Source organism: Meleagris gallopavo, chromosome 1 (assembly GCF_905368555.1).
Source record: "Meleagris gallopavo chromosome 1, MGAL_WU_HG_1.1, whole genome shotgun sequence".
Lineage (NCBI taxonomy): Eukaryota > Metazoa > Chordata > Aves > Galliformes > Phasianidae > Meleagris > Meleagris gallopavo.
Genome location: NC_139404.1, coordinates 38,838,582 through 38,851,136, shown reverse-complemented (window position 1 = coordinate 38,851,136; position 12,555 = coordinate 38,838,582). Strand labels below are relative to the sequence as shown.

The window sequence follows — 12,555 nt, the reverse complement described above, 5'->3', positions numbered from 1 at the left end:
CCTAAAAGGATTGTAATGCCTTATGGCCCTATCCAACACTCATTAAACTAAATGGAAAGAACCTCAATCACTTCTGTGGAAATTGGATGTTTGCAAGGTTGGCCCAAATCCCAAGTGAGATAATTACATCCTTCCAACAGTTTCCAATGCAAAATTTCAGTGTCCCCCCCCACCAACATTCTCAACTGATCAATTAAACTTTTCCTAAATGCTGTCTTTTTTTTGTCAACAATAAAGAAAATGTGTGTGGTGGTAATAAGCCATGTGACAAAATGGGGTACAACTCTCAGCAAGCAGCCTACTAAACTGAAGTGGGAGAAGAACAAGTTACGCTGATATTATGAAAATACAAAATTTGTTGCAACCACTGCACATATGTGTAGTACACATCTCTAAAATTACACTAGTTATAAACTTTTAAAATAAACATAGCTGAAGTAAAATTGATGTATTTTAAAGTGCAAACACATGTAGCAATTCATTAGGCAAACTGCAGCATGTGTTAGAAATGTATTTACAGTCTCGATCCTCCATACCACTACACCATTTGCGTGTAAGAAATTTAATTCAGTGGACTGTTTGGGAGCTTAAAGGGACATATCTAAATACCGAATAAAATATTGAAACTTTGAAATTTTGCAATCTGCTGTGTATCATTTCAGTACCTCAGCTCAGCCTACATACCCAGACTATACTTGCAGACTACATCAAGTGAGAATGTACTTCTGTCACCTTTTCTGTTATTTAGAGGAGCGGAGTACGTCAGTCAAGAAAATGACTTGAAAACAAGAAAAGACATGTTCACCAGCTTGCACTCTACCTGTACTGCAGGGTTCAGCTAGCTGCTATGCCACCAGGGATTTGATATCACAAATTATTTTACTTAACACTGACTCAGTTGAGGGGCTTGTTTGTTTTTAAGTAGGATATATTTTCCATTCTTTTTGTTCCTACCAGGAATTACCGGGTAAATATTCAGTTCACCAGGATGAAAGTGCTTCATGTCATTATCGTTATAAAATCATACCTAGTTTTCTTATTCTAGGTGGCAGTGGGAGGCAGTAGTAATGTCGGACAGACCCATGTACTATGCAGAATCAAATCACAATCGTCAGAAGTTGCTTAATAAAAACAAGCTGTTGCAAATCAAGGATGTTGCACAGCTTAAACAATTTGGTTAGTGCACTAACTGAATAGAAGAAAGATTTCTGTAAATAGTTTCCCTCTTCTGTCTCTTGCTATACGCCTATATTTACATCAAAAGGCAGTATCTGCAAGTATTTTCGTACTATACAACCATAGTTAGATAAATGAATGGCTCTTGCAGAATAGCAGATAGCAGCCAATGAATTTTTTCATGCTACTTTATCATCATGGCTGTTATGCGCTTAGTTCAGATAATGTTAAGCTTTCTTTTTTGCCCTCTGTTCTTGACCCCGCTTCCCCTCTCAATACTGTTTTCCTTCATCTTGGGCACCTTGCTGTCCTAGGACTTAAAACCATTAATAAATATTTCAAGAGGCAAGATGGTTTAGAAATTGGTATTCTGGAACAGATTCATATGAAGTGATTACCATCACAGAGTTGTAATCTAAAATGCTACGCTAGACTGAAATTTATGAATAGTAAGCTTACCTTATCTTCCTCCATCCTTCTTGGCTTGCCCATGCTGCAAGTAAATCTGTACCTATGGCATAATAGCAGTAAACAACTGGGTCCTGGACCAAGACCTGATATTTCATCTCAGAGTATGTATTTGCTGAAAATTGGATACTGAGAAACCATGACAAAATAGATGTCCTTCGAGGGAATGCAAGGTTTGAAACCTAAAGAAGAAACAACTCTGAATACTGTATTAGTAAGCCTATTGCTTGTGCTGATTTTTTCAAGTGAGTTCTGGCTAGGAGAAAATTGTTTATAAATTTATAAATGAAATAAAGCAGAAAGAAAACAGACAATTCAATGAATTCTGGCAAGGAGGGACCATAACATTTTTTTAAAGAAAGGAATAATTTTTTAAATCAATTTTATTGTGTAGATGAAGAATTTATTACTTCTCTATAAACTGTTTTCAGTTTAAAAAAATCTGATGTCTGTCCTAATCCTGGAAGTTTTCTGCCTGCTGAGAACAACCATATGAGGGGTGGACCTGACACAGCTCTAGGGGGTGAAAACATCCTGTGTGGAAATGACTTTCGGTTCTGCTTGCAGCTCACCAGCTTTAGGATATTCCTTTTATCTTCCTCATCAAGGAACTGCCATCCCTTCTCTATTATGTCAAACAAATGGTTTGTGTAGGTGCTTCAAACTGACAAGATGGGAGCTGAGAGCAAAAGCTGAAGAATATTAGACGGTAGCCTATAACATCTGAGTTCCTGCTGTTCCTGAGACTGAAGGGGATCAAGCTGGAAAACTAACTTGGGTCTGCCTTTTCTGCAGCAATAATGAGAAAACAGACACAGGATTCATGGGATCAGACTGTTCAGCTTAGTGCAGGATGCCTATTTAAGAGTATGGAGTCCTAAATACCCAGTGTTATTTCACAGCAAAAATGTATATACTATCCTTCAGCCAGGTCTCTGGTCCTGCAAGACTCCATGCTCTTCACTGGATTAAGTACTCACAGAAGAGAGTGAACCTAATGTTCTCAAAGTGAGATAAAACGGGTCTGTAAGTTTTCAGGCTGTGAATCCACCTGTAATAAAAGCATAGGGCTCTTCCTGGATGTCAAAGTCTGTCAGAGCAGTATGGTTTCAAGTATATCTCCCTCCAGTTCTTCCTTCTGGGTAAGCTGGGCCTCCTGTTGCTGAGCTGTTCTCAAGAGAAGTAAAGCACTTATCTTGAATGTCTGAACCTGACTCCGAGAGCCTGTCTCTTGAAACTTCACCCCAACCATTTCTGGGGCTCCTTTTAAGATGTGGGCTGAAATACCTTTCCCATTCAAAAGAACAAACCTCATCTTTCATTTTGGTGGCTCTCACTGCAGTAGAGAGACGGTGCCAGCTACAGTACTGAAACATGCCCCAGATGATATAGGGGCTGTGAGCAAATTAGGGAGCTCTTGCTGAAGTTGATAATTAAGATTAGAGGCAGATTCAGAAACCTGCACAGGAGTAGGCAGATGGCTGGCTCAGCTGCCAGCTGGAACTCAGCCTTCCTGAGGCAGCTGCTCAAGTTCAGCAGCACAGGCTCCTTTCCTGGAGTCACAGAAAAGTCTACCCATACCAAGAACCGCCTGAAGATTTGAGGCCATCTCCACAGCTTGTGCAAACTGTCCGTGTGTTCTGGAAGCAGTAGAGATTATTCTCATATAGTTCAACTCAAGATTTTGCTTGAAACACAAGCAGGACTAAAAAGATGAAAAGAATGACAGAATTATAGAATCATAGAATCCTCAGAGTTGGAAGGGACCTTTAAAGAATGCAGGAAAGGATGCCCTATGCACCTACAGCATTCCTGCAAGCTCCTGCTGATTGTCAGTGGCTTAATATTTTACCCACCTTGGTGATGCGGGCTTGATATCTTAAACACTTCATACACCAGTAAAGATATTTTTGTCTCTTTAAAAAAGTTTACTTTAGAAAACACGTATCAACCAAAGTAAGTAGGGATGTTAAATATTTATAATCCCTCAGTGAAGACTTCAGATAATTCTCAGCAGCAAACCCAGTACAAAGCAGAATTATTAACTACAACAACAAAGGATGACATTTTATTGTTAATCTGTGCCAATTTACAACAGTGCCTCAAAATAACAGAGGCTTCATTATCTACTTACACTTTTTATAAAATGCACTAAAATACCTCGTACCTTCCTATAATGCCCGGGTGCTAGTCACAGAGCTAAGGATGGAATATCAATCTTAACAGTAATTCCTGTATTTTCATTGCCCTTTCATACCATGTATTTTTAAAGCAAATCTATTAAACCTAGTCCCAAGTGCTTTTTTCCTTTTAAGAAGTACACTGCTGAGAAGCAATCTTTAAATGTATTCTCAACTTAAAGCGGAGAACAATTGTTCCATGAACAATTATGGAGCATTTTCAGAACAAAATTACAAGCTGAATTATAACAGATAATGGGTAATTTCTGTAGACATTTCATCTGCAGGTAAGTTAGAGAAAGACTAGCAAGTATTGTGTTTATTTTATGTATGTAAACATAATTTTATTGCACACTTTTCCTCACACAAAATAATGAAACTTTAAGATACATTCCCAGTACTGAAAGGAAGCCATAACTATGTTCAGTTTTCTGCTTGTAAATTGAATTCTCTACTCAATTTATAGGGCACTGCACAACTTGACATATCTATAGTGCAATAAAATCACAGGATTTGGAGTCCTTGTAACATATAAAATAATAATCACAGTGATGGGCTACAGGAGACCCTTGCAGGTATTCTGCACCCCTTGTTAAAACTTGGCAGCAAACCAAAGGTAGGTGTGTTCACCTCAGTTGCTCTTTTAGATGACTTTCATCCCCATGGATATAAAAGTTAACCTGTAAAGCTAAGGGGGTTTTATTTTCTTATATTTTGCTGAATGCTCTCAGCATCATGTATTTTACAGGGGAACTTGCTTCTCCTTCTTTCAGATTACACAACTCAAAACCAACTGCAATTTCTGAAAATGATGTTTCAGACACGTCATCAATAATGTACAATTCTATTTGACGTAGAGGTTACCCATTACACTTCTGTTTAACAGGCAGCATTTCCTTTCAAACAGAACAGTATGCTCTCAAGGTGTTGCACGTGGGTTTAGTGTGCAACAGGTCCCCCTGTTCTGGGGATGGAGCTGGTACTCAAGGTCAGGCTGCAGCAGTCTGCTTGTGTCCCTCATGATAGAACTGACCATTATGATACCAATAGAGATTTTCGTCCATGTTCTGCTTCATCAGATCTTCAGTTCTGCTTCTCCACCCCCTCAGCAACTATTAAAATAGCTTGATTTGAAAGCTGTATTTCCAGGACTCCTAATTTCAAGCATTCAAAACATGTCAGACCCTAAGAGTAAAAAATTGTATTCTCCTATCTTTAATTTCTAACATAACAAAGTTGAATTGTTTTTTTCTTGTCTCATGATTTTTGTGCCTTCTGGATTCATGTGGGCAGTGTTCTCAAGCTTCTCTCTATCATTAGGTGGTCTAGACAGTTTTTTAATGAAGAAGAATTTTGACGTATTCATGCCATCACTGAACTCTGGAGCCGAGGGGTTCATGGAGAATTCAAAGTAATCTGAGATTTGCACTTAAATTGCTATATTTAGAAGTACAGTTTTTTCTCTTCTACTCTTGTACTGTAATATCTCTTTCTTGTACCTGATCTGTGTTCCAAAATAAATATTTATTTATAAGTTCCCTTGTTCCTTCCCAGTGTAAAGCTGCATGTATTTCCTTGGCATGATCAACTGTTGATGATTTGATGACAGGAAAAAAACAAGACTTGAATATATGCCTTCCAGATTTCTCCAGCACTGTTCTTTAGATTTGACTGAAGATAAAGAATCTTCTCTTTAATCTCCCTGAAAACTCTCCTGACATGTTCTCTTTGGCAAGACGTCTAAGCAGAATTTGCCAATGTCAGACTACGCCTAAGCTGAGAGCCCTGCTTACTGTAGTAACATATGCACATGTACACATATGCATATGTAAATAGACATATATGTAAAAGGGGTGCTCAAAAATAACAGAATCACAGAATTGTAGGGGTTGGTATAGATCTCTAGAGATCATTGAGTTCTATTTTGTTTTGTTGACCCACAGTGTAAGAGGTTGATGGTATGGCAGTAGAAGCTGAACCTTCCCACCAATATTCCATAACATTTTGCTGCTGGGTGACAGATGACAGCAGAGGGGCAGTCTGACAGAATGGCATCTGACATGGAGGTGTGTACAAAGCAAAGGTATGGCATTGAATTCCTCCATGCAGAAAAAACTGTCACCCACTAACATTCACTGACACTTGTTGAACATTTATGCAGAAAAGAACTTACTATTTATATTTTAAATATTATTATTTTAATTGTTATTATATTGATATATTTTTTTTTTTCCTGGGAAGATCTTAGGCCCTGCCTCACACTGGAATGGAAATCATAACTATTTGCTATTGAAATGCAAATAATAGTTATTACTGAGAACTTCAGTCTCATTTTCGGTATTTGCCTCTTTCAATCCAAGTTTGAAATCAGAAAGCATTCTATTAGTGCCATTTTGCTTCTTTTCTATGAGCTTAGGAAAAAAACCTGCCCTCTCCTGTCAGTGACACCTGCGTTCGAGAAATTATTACAAGAAGCAGTGAAATGAACAGCCTGAATTTATTTTCTTCAAATGATCAATCTAGGAGCTTCATAAAAATTAATTTTCAGGAAAACTCCGTGCACAAAACCATTAATTTTCTAATGACACACAAAAGTCAGTGATATCTCCACCTTGAATCTTGATGCGAAAGACGAATGAAAAACTAGGAAATTAATTTGGTTGCCGTTTAAAGAGGATAGTAAGAACTCATGATGCAACTGCAGCTGGTCAGTCAAGATGGGCAAAAAAACAGAGATCAATAGGAAAAAGAAATGGAAGTGTGTTTAGGATGATTTTGAAGGCAGTAACTTTAAGCTAAATGGATAAGCATATATATCAGCAATTATTTTATTTTGCTGGTTAACCTAAATATATATACAAGTCCTTACTTCAGCTTATTAAGCTATTACTTAGAATTAACCCAGACTTTAGTCTTACAGTTATTTTTACATTTTTATTAACTTATTTCCTCTATAGCCTCCAGTCCCATTTTGTTTTGAGAGCTATTCACAAACACAAGGAGAGGTAAACAAACCTTTCTCTGCACAGCTGCAAACAGAATGTGAGACAAGTCTGAACACAACACCATTTTTCAGCTTGAATCATCACATCGCTTCAAGCTCCCAGTTTGGGGGACTATCAGTCCCTTATGCACAATAAATCAAATTTAGGGGTTTTGAGGCCAAATGGAGCTCCGAGCCAGCCAAATATTTCAGAATATGGTTGGTATAGAAATGTAGCTTTTCATCCAATTGCTATGTAGAACACAGTAACTTCCTATTAAAGAGGTAATAATAGTATCCTGCATTGAAGGCATTCAGATATTGCAGCTATTCAGGATTATACCAGAAACATGAACAGAGTGTTATTGTTAGTCAGACACATGCTGGGATTTTATTGATAGAGTTTTTGCTCTTTTATTTACCTCACTGACAGAACAAGGTCTTCTGTTCATACAGGAATGTATTTTTAGGAAGTACATCAAGATTGCTTTGATTTCACAAAGATGCTCGTTGAGTAAATTAACACTGATTAATATTAAGTTTTTATCTTTGTACGGTTTCTAACAGTACCTTGACATTTAAAGCATGCACTCAAAAGCTGTTGCTGTTTTGCATTCCTGTAATCTTGAAAAACCCAGAACTAACTTTTTCTAAGTATATGGCAGTTATTTTTTCTGTTGTCCATAGAGAATGGCCCAGATGGAAGGGCAGAGAGGGGGAGGAAAGAAATAACTGCTGCATATGATATAGACTTTTAAGTGTAAGTACCACTTTCATAGAATCACTAAATCATAGAATACCCTGAATTGGAAGGGGCCCATAGGGATCACCAAGTCCAACTCCAGGCTCCACACAGGACCACCCAAAATTGAACCGTATTTCTGAGAGAGCTGACTAAATAAATGCTCCTTGAACCTTAAGGCCATGCCTACCACCCTCTGGTGCAGACCCTCTGCCCAACCCCCAGCTGCCCCTCCCCTGACACAGCTCCATGCCGTTCCCTCAGGCCCTGTCGCTGTCACACAGAGCAGAGCTCAGCGCTGCCCCTCTGCTCCCTGTGAGGAGCTGCAGCCGCCATCAGGCCTCCTCTCAGCTCCCTCAGCTCCTCTGCTCTGCACTGAACCAACCAAGGACCCCAGCTGCTCCTCTTACCTCATGCCCTCTACAGCCTTCACCATCATCATAGCCCTTCTTTGGAAACTCTCTTTATGCTTCATGTCTTTCTTATTTTTTAGCTGCTTTGTTTTTCCCCCTGTTTAAGGCATCAGAATTGCATGTTTAAAATGAAAAAATGTAAAAGCTGAGATGGTATCTTTTTTCTGATTAACAGCTTAAGAATTCAGCTGATTAAAGACAAACTGGGATAAAAAATATAAGAACCAATGAAGATAGAGTGACTTTCATACCCAATGCAGTTCAAAAACAACTGTACTGTGATTATGCAAATGAGCCACTCACCAAAATGCAGAGATTTACATAACGGAGAACAAAATTCTTCACAGTTATGCCTCAGTAACCTTACAGGATTCTTGCACTTTAATTGTGTGACTCATTGTAATAAAATGATCCCACTCTCTTTATTCAGAGTGAAATATACGTTAGGAAATCACCATTTTGTGTGATTTGTGTGTTTTTGGAAGCCTACCCTCTCCTGCCACAAAATGTGATGTTTGTGCTTCTTTAAAGAGAAAGAAATAAATGCAAAGCTAGGATTTCTGCTTTTATCAATCAAAAATTTAACTGGGTTTACATATTGCATCGCTGTTCTTGCATCAAATGTATATTGATACAAATGGTCCCTTCCTTCTACTTGGAACTTCTATTTCCTCATTTTATTAAATTCACCATTTTTTGATAAAATAAGTCTTTGCTGGTGCTTGTATCACGGGAGGAAACATCAGTGTCATTTAAATTGCATAGGCCCTATAGTGTAGTTTTGTAGATGAAATCTTAAAAGGACTCATGATATTTTTAGTTAGATAAATATGTCTAGCCTACTTAACTTGTGACATTTATGTGTTCTATAAAACATTATTTTTGAAAGATGACTGTCCTATTACAAGCCACATAGAAGGGACAGTTATTTATTCAGCTGGGTATACTTTGATGTACCTTTATTTTTGTCATCACTGTTATTGGATTGTTTTGTTGTTGGTTTTTTTTGTGTGTGTGTGTGAAACATGACTTGACATTACAGAATTTCCATGGAAATCCAGAAAGAGAAGACTATAAATTAGACCCTACTACAGCCGGACTTTTCGTGGCTGTAAGTTGATTGCAGGTGAGCTTTTTCACAATATGGCTACATTATATCCTATTAGACATCCATTAAATCAGATGGCTTATTTTTCATCTTCAGACATCTTAGGCAAAGGCTAAAACTAGAACTAAAACATGTCATTATTTCTCTCTTGCATCAGATAAAAAAGAAGTGGAAAAACATCCTCTCAAGGTAACCAGCAAGCTTTGAAAGACTCCCCTGTCATGTAGGGATGAACACGAAACCTTTGGAAGATTTTAAGGAGAAAGTATAAGAGATAAAAAACATGCTGATCCATATTTGTCTCCCATTGGCAAATATCAGAGAATTGCTGACCATCACATTTCTCTACTAAGTCTCAGACTCAATTTCAGGTATCCAGTCTGAATGTACCAGAAAAAATACTGCTCCAAAGTCTTCCACATGCCAGAAGTGCTCTTAGACCCAAGTATCCACATTATTCCAAAAAGGCTGGTATACCCTTTTTCTACTTTTTTCTCTCTCGTATGGCAAGAGATTGACAGAAAGACCCTCTAAAAATGATCTTGTTGGAACAAATTTATTTTCTGCTCTAAGAGAGATTCTAAAAAAATTCGCAACCAGCTGGAAGAAGGAAGGTCTGATCATTTTTCTAACAAAATAAGTTCTTCAGCTTTGTAACTGGCTAACAACATCTCATTGAAAACTTCCTACTGACATTAAAAGAAAAAAATGGCAAGGAAATGTTATAATCTGATAGATCCAAGAGCTTGTATCATTATGAAAGTAATGTCTCCTATTTTATTATGTTTGCCCACGATATCAGAGGTGAATGACAGTATGGCAGTAGAGGCTGAACTTTCCTGCCACTACTGTTACTTGTTGTTACCATGTGACAGATGGCAGCAGAGGGGCAGTCTCACAGAATGGCATCTGACATGGAAGTGCACGTGAAGCAAAGGTGTGGCACAGTTCTTCCATGTGGAAAAAATGGCACCAACTGACAGTTCTTGACACTTGCTGAACATTTATGGAGACCAAAGAGTGGATGTGAGCAGAGTGAGGCAGTAGATGCTGTGTTTCAGCTGTGGAAACAGTGACAGTGGGTCATCTCCAGTGGTGGATTTTTATGACCGTGACACACAGGTTCTTGTTCATTGCTGGGTAATACGCAAAGCTAATGGTGGTGACTGTGTTGAGAAGTAGTGTTTTGTAGCTGAGAATGTGCTCTATCAAATAGTGTTATAGTGCTTTTTGCATCTGTGGTAATTCCCACGGAAATAAACAGGAAGCATTACTTTTGGAGGGATCTACTTACATTAAAAGTTGTACAGACAGCCTTTACCATATTTATTCCTTGAATTATTCCTTTAAACAAAAACTATGTTTAAACCAGAAGTGCGGGGTAACTGTTGAAGCAACATTATTACTGAAGGAAAAAGGAAGAAGCATAAAAACTAAGAGACAATAGGAGATACAATAGGAGATACATGGAGATACATTGATAGTCTTAAGTTTGAAAGACTTTGGGCTTGTGTTTCAAGACAGGGATCTGGTGAAAACTTTAAGACACTGTTCTGTCAAAAAAATAAGTAAGAGATTCTCCACAGATAGGTGGGGAAAACTAATAGGAGAAGTTAATACAATTATTAAAGGTGAAAATGATCAAGCTAGTCATTTGCCACTATCTGGAAGAAAGATCAAACAAAGGCAGCTGTTTTGGATTAATTCTTCTCAGCTATGGCAGGATTACCGACAACCTCCATATTTCTCTAAAGAAGCAGATTCCCATTTACTTTAGTGTTACATTCAGAGTACTTCTCTATATTAGGAAAAGAAAGATGCAACACGTTCTGTTTGCACTCTTAGCAGAAGGCACCATATTTTCTAGTTACTAAAATGTATTTCATCATACAGTTGTCTTATGGCACAGTACACTTTCCTCTGAAAATAATTCAGTCACATAAAAGTAAGTTATTTCTTTGCATGAAAAAAGAAAAGAAGCTTTCTTTGGAAAGATTCCCAAAATGAGTTTCCATTTGTTTTCATTGTTATTTTATAAAAGAAGGTAGCAGTGCATTCAAAATTCCTCTATTTTCCTAGCACATTTCCAGTTGTCCATATACAGGATCAAAGCTTACAAAATAAAATAATATTTACATAAAAATGTAATTCACCTTGTTTATATAGAATAGGGAGCTGTAAATTAAAAGAATATGGCTCAAATGCTGACCCTTTCTCCCTCAGTGTCTCATTTTTTTTTTCTCTCTTCTTTTTTAATTCTAGCAGTTTTGCTTCTCCCATGATATCAACGAGCAATTTCATTTCAGTATGGTCTGCACTGGATTGTGCAGATTACCAAACTAATGACATATGGACTTCTTACCACTGTAACACATCTACTTCTGCAAGTGAGAATTTTGAGCGACAGAGCAAAGCTGTTTGTTATCAATTCTGCAAAAACTGCATCTGCCAGATTGCCAAGATCCATCTCAGAGATGAAAAAAATAAAAAATAGATTAATATTCCGATTTGTTTCCCATCTTTATCATTCATACAGCATTTCCTTACACAAATGATAATGTTCTAAAAATGAAAACTACTCGAAAATATTTTGCATTTACATTACTCTGAAGTAAAAATTATTAGAGATTCAATTTCTCTGTATTGCTTGCTATGGAAGCACAGATACACATAGAGTTTAACCTCCATTTATAGAAAAGTGCCAACATTATCTGCTTGTATGATTTGGTTAAAAAAGAAATTCTAACTTACATAAAGTGATATGGAATGTGCTGAGTTAGTTGCATATTTAACACACATTAACATGTGGTACTAAAATATACCACAGAGGTTCAAGCAGACAGTAATTATCATGAACAGCAGAAAGCTAACAAATATATACAAACCAATGACTCAACTCTGAATCAACAATTTCTGGCAAAGATCAAAAGAACACTAATGACTTGAAATCTATTGGCATGATGGAAATATGAATTGGTACTTTTAAAATATCCGGCATAGGTCTAAGAACTCATGCCAACAAAGTTCAATAATAGATCTCAAAGAATTGCTGAGAGACAGATCTCAAAGAATGACATTTTCATAGAGCTATCTCCTTGTTGGAAAGCCATTCTTTCCCCCTCCATTTCTAAATTTTCTAATCTCCAAGAGTACACAGTACCTGTATTTTCACAAGACTAAAGAAGTAGGGTCGAATTTGGCTTTCAGGTAGTATGCATACACCATTCGGAATAAATACAAATCCATAAGTGCTACTGTTAGGAAATACTTTGCTCCTTGTCCCCATTACCACTGTGAAGTCCTCTGGCCTGTCCAGTTTTAATGACCCAGCAGTAATTTATCAGTAAAAGTTGCAACAATGATCCGACATATCAAAAATAGTCTGAAATCCCATATGAGTTTGTCTCAGTATTTTCCACTACAATTAATTCTGAGGAGCTCACTAAACTGAGTTTATCTTCTGATTATTTTAGCTTGACTTGAAA

General features: G+C 37.3%; 1 protein-coding gene across 2 annotated transcripts in view; it reads right to left on the bottom strand.

Annotated features, from left to right (window-relative positions):
* Window positions 1–12,555, bottom strand: part of SYT1 (synaptotagmin 1) — a 337,461-nt gene that overhangs the window by 110,966 nt on the left and 213,940 nt on the right. The window lies entirely within an intron of this gene.